We start from the raw sequence: 15,845 nt of genomic DNA, 5'->3' as shown, positions 1-15,845 counted from the left end.
AACATCAAAGAACACTAACACCCTAACAACAAACAACCCTAACCCCCTAACAACAAACCCTAACCCCCAAACAACAAACAACCCAAACCCCTAAAAATCAAAAACACTAACCCACTAACAACAAACAACCCTAAACCACTAACAGCAAACAACCCTAACACCCTAAGAACAAACAACCCTAACCCCCTAACAACAAACAACCCTAACCAAACAACAAAAAGCCCTAACTGACTAACAACAAACAACACTAACCCCCTAACAAGAAACAACAGTAACCCAATAACAGGAAACAACACTAACCCCCTAACAACAAACAACACTAACCCCCTAACAGCAAACAACCCTAACCAAACAACAAAAAACCCTAACCCACTAACAAAAAACAACACTAACACCCTAACAACAAACAACCCTAAACCCCTAACATCAAAGAACACTAACACCCTAACAACAAACAACCCTAAACCCCTAACTACAAAAACTAACCCCCAAACAACAAACAACCCTAACCCCTAAAAACAAAAACACTAACCCATTAACAACAAACAACCCTAACCCACTAAAAAGAAACAACCCTAACACCCTAACAACAAACACTAACCCCCTAACAACAAACAACCCTAACCCCTAAAAACCAAAAACACTAACCCACTAACAACAAACAACCCTAACCCACTAACAACAAACAACCCTAACACCCTAACAACAAACAACACTAACCCCCTAACAACAAACAACCCGTAACCCCTAACATCAAACAACACTAACCCCATAACGACACAAAACACTAACACCCTAACAACAAACAACACTAACACTCTAACAACAAAAACAACTAAACCCCAACAAGAAACAACCTGAAACCCCTAACAACAAACACTAAACCCCTAACAACAAACAACACTGAACCCCTAACAAGAAACTGCCCTAACCCCGTAACAACAAACAACACTAACCCATAACAACAAACAACCCTAACCCCCAAACAACAAACAACCCTAACCCCCAAACAACAAACAACCCTAACCCCTTAACAACAAACAATCCTAACCCCCCGAACAACCAAACAACACTAACCCCCTAACCACAATAAACACTAACACCCTAACAACAAAAACCACTAAACCCCAACAAGAAACAACCCTAAACCCCTAACAACAAACAACACTAACCCCCTAACAAAAAACAACCCTAACCAAACAACAAAAAACCCTAACCCACTAACAACAAACAACACTAACACCCTAACAACAAACAACCCTAACTCCCTAACAACAAACAACACTAACACCCTAACAACAAACAACCCTAAACCCCTAACAACAAACACTAATCCCCTAACAAAAAACAACACTAAACCCCGAACAAGAAACTACCGTAACCCCTTAACAACAAACAACACTAACCCCGTAACAAGAAACAACCCCAACCCCCTAACAACGAACAACACTAACCCCTTAACAACAAACAACCCTAAACCCCTAACATCAAAGAACACTAACACCCTAACAACAAACAACCCTAACCCCCTAACAACAAACACTAACCCCCAAACAACAAACAACCCTAACCCCTAAAAACCAAAAAAACTAACCCACTAACAACAAACAACCCTAACCCACTAACAACAAACAACCCTAACACCCTAACAACAAACAACACTAACCCCCTAACAACAAACAACACTTACCCCCTAACATCAAACAACACTAACCCCCTAACAACACAAAACACTAACACCCTAACAACAAACAACACTAACACCCTAACAACAGAAACCACTAAACCCCAACAAGAAACAACCCTAAACCCCTAACAAAAAACACTAACCCCCTAACAACAAACAACACTGAACCCCTAACAAGAAAATACCCTAACCCCGTAACAACAAACAACACTACACCGTAACAACAAACAACCCTAACCCCCAAACAACAAACAACCCTAAACCCCAAACAACAAACAACCCTAACCCCTTAAGAACAAACAATGCTAACCCCCCGAACAACCAACAACACTAACCCCCTAACCACAATGAACACTAACACCCTAACAACAAAAACCACTAAACCCCAACAAGAAACAACCCTAAACCCCTAGCAACGAACAACACTAACCCCCTAACAAAAAACAACCCAAACCAAACAACAAAAAACCCTAACCCACCAACAACAAACAACACTAACACCTTAACAACAAACAACCCTAACTCCCTAACAACAAACAACACTAACACCCTGACAAAAAACAACCCTAAGACCCTAACAACAAACAACACTAACCCCCTAACAACAAACAACCCTAAACCCCTAACATCAAACAACACTAACCCCCTCACAACACAAAACACTAACACCCTAACAAGAAACAACACTAACACCCTAACAACAAAAACCCCTAAACCCCAACAAGAAACAACCCTAAACCCCTAACAACAAACACTAACCCCCTAACAAAAAACAACACTAAACCCCGAACAAGAAACTACCCTAACCCCGTAACAACAAACAACACTAACCCCGTAACAAGAAACAACCCTAACCCCTTAACAACGAACAACACTAACCCCCTAACAACAAACAACACTAAACCCCTAACATCAAAGAACACTAACACCCTAACAACAAACAACCCTAACCCCTAACAACAAACACTAACCCCCAAACAACAAACAACCCTAACCCCTAAAAACCAAAAACACTAACCCACTAACAACAAACAACCCTAAACCACTAACAACAAACAACCCTAACACCCTAACAACAAACAACACTAACCCCCTAACAACAAACAACCCTAAACCCCTAACATCAAACAACACTAACCCCCTAACAACACAAAACACTAACACCGTAACAACAAACAACACTAACACCCTAACAACAAAAACCACTAAACCCCAACAAGAAACATCCCTAAACCCCTAACAACAAACAACACTAACCACCTAACAACAAACAATCCTAACCAAAAAACAAAAAACCCTAACCCACTAACAACAAACAACACTAACACCCTAACAACAAGCAACCCTAACCCCCTAACAACAAACAACACTAATACCCTAACAACAAACAACCCTAACCCCCTAACAACAAACAACACTAACCCCCTAACAACAAACAACCCTAAACCCCTAACATCAAAGAACACTAACACCCTAACAACAAACAACCCTAACCCCCTAACAACAAACACTAACCCCCAAACAACAAACAACCCTAACCCCTAAAAACAAAAACACTAACCCACTAACAACAAACAACCCTAACCCACTAACAAGAAACAACCCTAACACCCTAACAACAAACACTAACCCCCTAACAACAAACAACACTGAACCCCTAACAAGAAAATACCCTAACCCCGTAACAACAAACAACACTAAACCGTAACAACAAACAAACCTAACCCCCAAACAACAAACAACCCTAAACCCCAAACAACAAACAACCCTAACCCCTTAACAACAAACAATCCTAACCCCCCGAACAACCAACAACACTAACCCCCTAACCACAATAAACACTAACACCCTAACAACAAAAACCACTAAACCCCAGCAAGAAACAACCCTAAACCCCTAACAACAAACAACACTAACCACCTAACAACAAACAACCCTAACCCCCTAACTACAAACACTAACCCCCAAACAACAAACAACCCTAACCCCTAAAAACCAAAAACACTAACCCACTAACAACAAACAACCCTAACCCACTAACAACAAACAACCCATAAACCCTAACAACAAACAACACTAACCCCCTAACAACAAACAACCCATAACCCCTAACATCAAACAACACTAACCCCCTAACGACACAAAACACTAACACCCTAACAACAAACAACACTAACACTCTAACAACAAAAACAACTAAACCCCAAGAAGAAACAACCCGAAACCCCTAACAACAAACACTAACCCCCTAACAACAAAGAACACTGAACCCCTAAGAAGAAACTACCCTAACCCCGTAACAACAAACAACACTAACCCATAACAACAAACAACCCTAACCCCCAAACAACAAACAACCCTAACCCCCAAACAACAAACAACCCTAACCCCTTAACAACAAACAATCCTAACCCCCCGAAAAACCAAACAACACTAACCCCCTAACCACAATAAACACTAACACCCTAACAACAAAAACCACTAAACCCCAACAAGAAACAACCCTAAACCCCTAACAACAAACAACACTAACCCCCTAACAAAAAACAACCCTAACCAAACAAAAAAAACCCTAAGCCACTAACAACAAACAACACTAACACCCTAACAACAAACAACCCTAACTCCCTAACAACAAACAACACTAACACCCTAACAACAAACAACCCTAAACCCCTAACAACAAACACTAATCCCCTAACAAAAAACAACACTAAACCCCGAACAAGAAACTACCGTAACCCCTTAACAACAAACAACACTAACCCCGTAACAAGAAACAACCCCAACCCCCTAACAACGAACAACACTAACCCCTTAACAACAAACAACCCTAAACCCCTAACATCAAAGAACACTAACACCCTAACAACAAACAACCCTAACCCCCTAACAACAAACACTAACCCCCAAACAACAAACAACCCTAACCCCTAAAAACCAAAAACACTAACCCACTAACAACAAACAACCCTAACCCACTAACAACAAACAACCCTAACACCCTAACAACAAACAACACTAACCCCCTAACAACAAACAACACTTACCCCCTAACATCAAACAACACTAACCCCCTAACAACACAAAACACTAACACCCTAACAACAAACAACACTAACACCCTAACAACAGAAACCACTAAACCCCAACAAGAAACAACCCTAAACCCCTAACAAAAAACACTAACCCCCTAACAACAAACAACACTGAACCCCTAACAAGAAAATACCCTAACCCCGTAACAACAAACAACACTACACCGTAACAACAAACAACCCTAACCCCCAAACAACAAACAACCCTAAACCCCAAACAACAAACAACCCTAACCCCTTAAGAACAAACAATGCTAACCCCCCGAACAACCAACAACACTAACCCCCTAACCACAATGAACACTAACACCCTAACAACAAAAACCACTAAACCCCAACAAGAAACAACCCTAAACCCCTAACAACGAACAACACTAACCCCCTAACAAAAAACAACCCTAACCAAACAACAAAAAACCCTAACCCACCAACAACAAACAACACTAACACCTTAACAACAAACAACCCTAACTCCCTAACAACAAACAACACTAACACCCTAACAACAAACAACCCTAACCCCCTAACAACAAACAACACTAACCCCCTAACAACAAACAACCCTAAACCCCTAACATCAAACAACACTAACCCCCTCACAACACAAAACACTAACACCCTAACAAGAAAGAACACTAACACCCTAACAACAAAAACCCCTAAACCCCAACAAGAAACAACCCTAAACCCCTAACAACAAACACTAACGCCCTAACAAAAAACAACACTAAACCCCGAACAAGAAACTACCCTAACCCCGTAACAACAAACAACACTAACCCCGTAACAAGAAACAACCCTAACCCCCTAACAACGAACAACACTAACCGCCTAACAACAAACACTAAACCCCTAACATCAAAGAACACTAACACCCTAACAACAAACAACCCTAACCCCCTAACAACAAACACTAACCCCCAAACAACAAACAACCCTAACCCCTAAAAACCAAAAACACTAACCCACTAACACAAAAAACCCTAAACCACCAACAACAAACAACCCTAACACCCTAACAACAAACAACACTAACCCCCTAACAACAAACAACCCTAAACCCCTAAAATCAAACAACACTAACCCCCTAACAACACAAAACACTAACACCGTAACAACAAACAACACTAACACCCTAACAACAAAAACCACTAAACACCAACAAGAAACAACCCTAAACCCCTAACAACAAACAACACTAACCACCTAACAACAAACAATCCTAACCAAACAACAAAAAACCCTAACCCACTAACAACAAACAACACTAACCCCCTAACAACAAACAACCCTAAACCCCTAACATCAAAGAACACTAACACCCTAACAACAAACAACCCTAACCCCCTAACAACAAACACTAACCCCCAAACAACAAACAACTCTAACCCCTAAAAACAAAAACACTAACCCACTAACAACAAACAACCCTATCCCACTAACAAGAAACAACCCTAACACCCTAACAACAAACACTAACCCCCTAACAACAAACAACCCTAACCCCTAAAAACCAAAAACACTAACCCACTAACAACAAACAACCCTAACCCACTAACAACAAACAACCCTAACACCCTAACAACAAACATCACTAACCCCGTAACAAGAAACAACCCCAACCCCCTAACAACGAACAACACTAACCCCTTAACAACAAACAACCCTAAACCCCTAACATCAAAGAACACTAACACCCTAACAACAAACAACCCTAACCCCCTAACAACAAACACTAACCCCCAAACAACAAACAACCCTAACCCCTAAAAACCAAAAAAACTAACCCACTAACAACAAACAACCCTAACCCACTAACAACAAACAACCCTAACACCCTAAGAACAAACAACACTAACCCCCTAACAACAAACAACACTTACCCCCTAACATCAAACAACACTAACCCCCTAACAACACAAAACACTAACACCCTAACAACAAACAACACTAACACCCTAACAACAGAAACCACTAAACCCCAACAAGAAACAACCCTAAACCCCTAACAAAAAACACTAACCCCCTAACAACAAACAACACTGAACCCCTAACAAGAAAATACCCTAACCCCGTAACAACAAACAACACTACACCGTAACAACAAACAACCCTAACCCCCAAACAACAAACAACCCTAAACCCCAAACAACAAACTACCCTAACCCCTTAAGAACAAACAATGCTAACCCCCCAAACAACCAACAACACTAACCCCCTAACCACAATGAACACTAACACTCTAACAACAAAAACCACTAAACCCCAACAAGAAACAACCCTAAACCCCTAGCAACGAACAACACTAACCCCCTAACAAAAAACAACCCAAACCAAACAACAAAAAACCCTAACCCACCAACAACAAACAACACTAACACCTTAACAACAAACAACCCTAACTCCCTAACAACAAACAACACTAACACCCTGACAAAAAACAACCCTAAGACCCTAACAACAAACAACACTAACCCCCTAACAACAAACAACCCTAAACCCCTAACATCAAACAACACTAACCCCCTCACAACACAAAACACTAACACCCTAACAAGAAACAACACTAACACCCTAACAACAAAAACCCCTAAACCCCAACAAGAAACAACCCTAAACCCCTAACAACAAACACTAACCCCCTAACAAAAAACAACACTAAACCCCGAACAAGAAACTACCCTAACCCCGTAACAACAAACAACACTAACCCCGTAACAAGAAACAACCCTAACCCCTTAACAACGAACAACACTAACCCCCTAACAACAAACAACACTAAACCCCTAACATCAAAGAACACTAACACCCTAACAACAAACAACCCTAACCCCTAACAACAAACACTAACCCCCAAACAACAAACAACCCTAACCCCTAAAAACCAAAAACACTAACCCACTAACAACAAAAAACCCTAAACCACTAACAACAAACAACCCTAACACCCTAACAACAAACAACACTAACCCCCTAACAACAAACAACCCTAAACCCCTAACATCACACAACACTAACCCCCTAACAACACAAAACACTAACACCGTAACAACAAACAACACTAACACCCTAACAACAAAAACCACTAAACCCCAACAAGAAACATCCCTAAACCCCTAACAACAAACAACACTAACCACCTAACAACAAACAATCCTAACCAAAAAACAAAAAACCCTAACCCACTAACAACAAACAACACTAACACCCTAACAACAAGCAACCCTAACCCCCTAACAACAAACAACACTAATACCCTAACAACAAACAACCCTAACCCCCTAACAACAAACAACACTAACCCCCTAACAACAAACAACCCTAAACCCCTAACATCAAAGAACACTAACACCCTAACAACAAACAACCCTAACCCCCTAACAACAAACACTAACCCCCAAACAACAAACAACCCTAACCCCTAAAAACAAAAACACTAACCCACTAACAACAAACAACCCTAACCCACTAACAAGAAACAACCCTAACACCCTAACAACAAACACTAACCCCCTAACAACAAACAACACTGAACCCCTAACAAGAAAATACCCTAACCCCGTAACAACAAACAACACTAAACCGTAACAACAAACAAACCTAACCCCCAAACAACAAACAACCCTAAACCCCAAACAACAAACAACCCTAACCCCTTAACAACAAACAATCCTAACCCCCCGAACAACCAACAACACTAACCCCCTAACCACAATAAACACTAACACCCTAACAACAAAAACCACTAAACCCCAGCAAGAAACAACCCTAAACCCCTAACAACAAACAACACTAACCACCTAACAACAAACAACCCTAACCCCCTAACTACACACACTAACCCCCAAAGAACAAACAACCCTAACCCCTAAAAACCAAAAACACTAACCCACTAACAACAAACAAACCTAACCCACTAACAACAAACAACCCTAACACCCTAACAACAAACAACACTAACCCCCTAACAACAAACAACCCATAACCCCTAACATCAAACAACACTAACCCCCTAACGACACAAAACACTAACACCCTAACAACAAACAACACTAACACTCTAACAACAAAAACAACTAAACCCCAAGAAGAAACAACCCGAAACCCCTAACAACAAACACTAACCCCCTAACAACAAAGAACACTGAACCCCTAAGAAGAAACTACCCTAACCCCGTAACAACAAACAACACTAACCCATAACAACAAACAACCCTAACCCCCAAACAACAAACAACCCTAACCCCCAAACAACAAACAACCCTAACCCCTTAACAACAAACAATCCTAACCCCCCGAAAAACCAAACAACACTAACCCCCTAACCACAATAAACACTAACACCCTAACAACAAAAACCACTAAACCCCAACAAGAAACAACCCTAAACCCCTAACAACAAACAACACTAACCCCCTAACAAAAAACAACCCTAACCAAACAAAAAAAACCCTAAGCCACTAACAACAAACAACACTAACACCCTAACAACAAACAACCCTAACTCCCTAACAACAAACAACACTAACACCCTAACAACAAACAACCCTAAACCCCTAACAACAAACACTAATCCCCTAACAAAAAACAACACTAAACCCCGAACAAGAAACTACCGTAACCCCTTAACAACAAACAACACTAACCCCGTAACAAGAAACAACCCCAACCCCCTAACAACGAACAACACTAACCCCTTAACAACAAACAACCCTAAACCCCTAACATCAAAGAACACTAACACCCTAACAACAAACAACCCTAACCCCCTAACAACAAACACTAACCCCCAAACAACAAACAACCCTAACCCCTAAAAACCAAAAACACTAACCCACTAACAACAAACAACCCTAACCCACTAACAACAAACAACCCTAACACCCTAACAACAAACAACACTAACCCCCTAACAACAAACAACACTTACCCCCTAACATCAAACAACACTAACCCCCTAACAACACAAAACACTAACACCCTAACAACAAACAACACTAACACCCTAACAACAGAAACCACTAAACCCCAACAAGAAACAACCCTAAACCCCTAACAAAAAACACTAACGCCCTAACAACAAACAACACTGAACCCCTAACAAGAAAATACCCTAACCCCGTAACAACAAACAACACTACACCGTAACAACAAACAACCCTAACCCCCAAACAACAAACAACCCTAAACCCCAAACAACAAACAACCCTAACCCCTTAAGAACAAACAATGCTAACCCCCCGAACAACCAACAACACTAACCCCCTAACCACAATGAACACTAACACCCTAACAACAAAAACCACTAAACCCCAACAAGAAACAACCCTAAACCCCTAACAACGAACAACACTAACCCCCTAACAAAAAACAACCCTAACCAAACAACAAAAAACCCTAACCCACCAACAACAAACAACACTAACACCTTAACAACAAACAACCCTAACTCCCTAACAACAAACAACACTAACACCCTAACAACAAACAACCCTAACCCCCTAACAACAAACAACACTAACCCCCTAACAACAAACAACCCTAAACCCCTAACATCAAACAACACTAACCCCCTCACAACACAAAACACTAACACCCTAACAAGAAAGAACACTAACACCCTAACAACAAAAACCCCTAAACCCCAACAAGAAACAACCCTAAACCCCTAACAACAAACACTAACGCCCTAACAAAAAACAACACTAAACCCCGAACAAGAAACTACCCTAACCCCGTAACAACAAACAACACTAACCCCGTAACAAGAAACAACCCTAACCCCCTAACAACGAACAACACTAACCGCCTAACAACAAACACTAAACCCCTAACATCAAAGAACACTAACACCCTAACAACAAACAACCCTAACCCCCTAACAACAAACACTAACCCCCAAACAACAAACAACCCTAACCCCTAAAAACCAAAAACACTAACCCACTAACACAAAAAACCCTAAACCACTAACAACAAACAACCCTAACACCCTAACAACAAACAACACTAACACCTTAACAACAAACAACCCTAACTCCCTACCAACAAACAACACTAACACCCTAACAACAAACAACCCTAAACCCCTAACAACAAACAACACTAACACCCTGACAACAAACAACCCTAACCACCTAACAACAAACAACACTAACCCCCTAACAACAAACAACCCTAAACCCCTAACATCAAACAACACTAACCCCCTCACAACACAAAACACTAACACCCTAACAAGAAACAACACTAACACCCTAACAACAAAAACCCCTAAACCCCAACAAGAAACAACCCTAAACCCCTAACAACAAACAACACTAACCACCTAACAACAAACAATCCTAAGCAAACAACAAAAAACCCTAACCCACTAACAACAAACAACACTAACACCCTAACAACAAACAACCCTAACCCCCTAACAACAAACAACACTAACACCCTAACAACAAACAACCCTAACCCCCTAACAACAAACAACACTAACCCCCTAACAACAAACAACCCTAAACCCCTAACATCAAAGAACACTAACACCCTAACAACAAACAACCCTAACACCCTAACAACAAACACTAACCCCCAAACAACAAACAACCCTAACCCCTAAAAACAAAAACACTAACCCACTAACAAGAAACAAACCTAACCCACTAACAAGAAACAACCCTAACACCGTAACAACAAACACTAACCCCCTAACAACAAACAACACTGAACCCCTAACAAGAAAATACCCTAACCCCGTAACAACAAACAACACTAAACCGTAACAACAAACAAACTTAACCTCCAAACAACAAACAACCCTAAACCCCAAACAACAAACAACCCTAACCCCTTAACAACAAACAATCCTAACCCCCCGAACAACCAACAACACTAACCCCCTAACCACAATAAACACTAACACCCTAACAACAAAAACCACTAAACCCCAATAAGAAACAGCCCTAAACCCCTAACAACAAACAACACTAACCCCCTAACAAAAAAGAACCCTAACCAAACAACAAAAAACCCTAACCCACCAACAACAAACAACACTAACACCTTAACAACAAAGAACCCTAACTCCCTAACAACAAACAACACTAACACCCTAACAACAAACAACCCTAACCCCCTAACAACAAACAACACTAACCCCCTAACAACAAACAACCCTAAACCCCTAACATCAAACAACACTAACCCCCTAACAACACAAAACACTAACACCCTAACAAGAAACAACACTAACACCCTAACAACAAAAACCCCTAAACCCCAACAAGAAACAACCCTAAACCCCTAACAACAAACACTAACCCCCTAACAAAAAACAACACTAAACCCCGAACAAGAAACTACCCTAACCCCGTAACAACAAACAACACTAACCCCGTAACAAGAAACAACCCTAACCCCCTAACAACGAACAACACTAACCCCCTAACAACAAACAACAGTAAACCCCTAACATCAAAGAACACTAACACCCTAACAAGAAACAACCCTAACCCCTAACAACAAACACTAACCCCAAACAACAAACAACCCTAACCCCTAAAAACCAAAAACACTAACCCACTAACAACAAACAACCCTAAACCACTAACAACAAACAACCCTAACACCCTAACAACAAACAACACTAACCCCCTAACAACAAACAACCCTAAACCCCTAACATCAAACAACACTAACCCCCTAACAACACAAAACACTAACACCGTAACAACAAACAACACTAACACCCTAACAACAAAAACCACTAAACCCCAACAAGAAACAACCCTAAACCCCTAACAACAAACAACACTAACCACCTAACAACAAACAATCCTAACCAAACAACAAAAAACCCTAACCCACTAACAACAAACAACACTAACACCCTAACAACAAACAACCCTAACCCCCTAACAACAAACAACACTAACACCCTAACAACAAACAACCCTAACCCCCTAACAACAAACAACACTAACCCCCTAACAACAAACAACCCTAAACCCCTAACATCAAAGAACACTAACACCCTAACAACAAACAACCCTAACCCCCTAACAACAAACAGTAACCCCCAAACAACAAACAACCCTAACCCCTAAAAACAAAAACACTAACCCACTAACAACAAACAAACCTAACCCACTAACAAGAAACAACCCTAACACCCTAACAACAAACACTAACCCCCTAACAACAAACAACACTGAACCCCTCACAAGAAAATACCCTAACCCCGTAACAACAAACAACACTAAACCGTAACAACAAACAAACCTAACCCCCAAACAACAAACAACCCTAAACCCCAAACAACAAACAACCCTAACCCCTTAACAGCAAACAATCCTAACCCCGCGAACAACCAACAACACTAACCCCCTAACCACAATAAACACTAACACCCTAACAACAAAAACCACTAAACCCCAAGAAGAAACAACCCTAAACCCCTAACAACAAACAACACTAAACCCTAACAAAAAACAACCCTAACCAAACAACAAAAAACCCTAACCCACCAACAACAAACAACACTAACACCCTAACAACAAACAACCCTAACTCCCTAACAACAAACAACACTAACACCCTAACAACAAACAACCCTAACCCCCTAACAACAAACAACACTAACCCCCTAACAACACAAAACACTAACACCGTAACAACAAACACTAACACCCTAACAACAAAAACCCCTAAACCCCAACAAGAAACAACCCATAACCCCTAACAACAAACACTAACCCCCATCAAAAAACAACACTAAACCCCGAACAAGAAACTACCCTAACCCCGTAACAACAAACAACACTAACCCCGTAACAAGAAACAACCCTAACCCCCTAACAACGAACAACACTAACCCCCTAACAACAAACAACCCTAAACCCCTAACATCAAAGAAGACTAACACCCTAACAACAAACAACCCTAACCCCCTAACAACAAACACTAACCCCCAAACAAGAAACAACACTAACCCCTAAAAACCAAAAACACTAACCCACTAACAACAAACAACCCTAAACCTCTAACAACAAACAACCCTAACACCCTAACAACAAACAACACTAAGCCCCTAACAACAAACAACCCTAAACCCCTAACATCAAACAACACTAACCCCCTAACAACACAAAACACTAACACCCTAACAACAAACAACACTAACACCCTAACAACAAAAACCACTAAACCCCAAGAAGAAACAACCCGAAACCCCTAACAACAAACACTAACCCCCTAACAACAAACAACACTAAACCCCTAACAAGAAACTACCCTAACCCCGTAACAACAAACAACACTAACCCCGTAACAACAAACAGCCCTAACCCCCAAACAACAAACAACCCTAACCCCCTAACAACAAACAATCCTAACCCCCGAACAACCAACAACACTAACTCCCTAACCACAATAAACACTAACACCTAACAACAAAAACCACTAAACCCCAACAAGAAACAACCCTAAACCCCTAACAACAAACAACACTAACCCCCTAACAACAAACAATCCTAAAAAAACAACAAAAAACCCTAACCCCCTAACAACAAACAACACTAACACCCTAACAACAAACAACCCTAACCCCCTAACAACAAACAACACTAACCCCCTAACAACAAACAACCCTAAACACCTAACATCAAAGAACACTAACACCCTAACAACAAACAACCCTAAACCCCTAACATCAAACAACACTAACCCCCTCACAACACAAAACACTAACACCCTAACAAGAAAGAACACTAACACCCTAACAACAAAAACCCCTAAACCCCAACAAGAAACAACCCTAAACCCCTAACAACAAACACTAACGCCCTAACAAAAAATAACACTAAACCCCGAACAAGAAACTACCCTAACCCCGTAACAACAAACAACACTAACCCCGTAACAAGAAACAACCCTAACCCCCTAACAACGAACAACACTAACCGCCTAACAACAAACACTAAACCCCTAACATCAAAGAACACTAACACCCTAACAACAAACAACCCTAACCCCCTAACAACAAACACTAACCCCCAAACAACAAACAACCCTAACCCCTAAAAACCAAAAACACTAACCCACTAACACAAAAAACCCTAAACCACTAACAACAAACAACCCTAACACCCTAACAACAAACAACACTAACCCCCTAACAACAAACAACCCTAAACCCCTAAAATCAAACAACACTAACCCCCTAACAACACAAAACACTAACACCGTAACAACAAACAACACTAACACCCTAACAACAAAAACCACTAAACCCCAACAAGAAACAACCCTAAAACCCTAACAACAAACAACACTAACCACCTAACAACAAACAATCCTAACCAAACAACAAAAAACCCTAACCCACTAACAACAAACAACACTAACACCCTAACAACAAACAACCCTAACCCCCTAACAACAAACAAAACTAACCCCCTAACAACAAACAACACTAACCCCCTAACAACAAACAACACTAACCCCCTAACAACAAACAACCCTAAACCCCTAACATCAAAGAACACTAACACCCTAACAACAAACAACCCTAACCCCCTAACAACAAACACTAACCCCCAAACAACAAACAACTCTAACCCCTAAAAACAAAAACACTAACCCACTAACAACAAACAACCCTAACCCACTAACAAGAAACAACCCTAACACCCTAACAACAAACACTAACCCCCTAACAACAAACAACCCTAACCCCTAAAAACCAAAAACACTAACCCACTAACAACAAACAACCCTAACCCCCTAACAACAAACAACACTAACACCCTGACAACAAACAACCCTAACCACCTAACAACAAACAACACTAACCCCCTAACAACAAACAACCCTAAACCCCTAACATCAAACAACACTAACCCCCTCACAACACAAAACACTAACACCCTAACAAGAAACAACACTAACACCCTAACAACAAAAACCCCTAAACCCCAACAAGAAACAACCCTAAACCCCTAACAACAAACACTAACCCCCTAACAAAAAACAACACTAAACCCCGAACAAGAAACTACCCTAACCCC

This window comes from Elephas maximus, chromosome 19, assembly GCF_024166365.1.
Source record: "Elephas maximus indicus isolate mEleMax1 chromosome 19, mEleMax1 primary haplotype, whole genome shotgun sequence".
Classification (NCBI taxonomy): Eukaryota; Metazoa; Chordata; class Mammalia; order Proboscidea; family Elephantidae; genus Elephas; species Elephas maximus.
Note: the sequence above shows the minus strand (reverse complement) of the source record.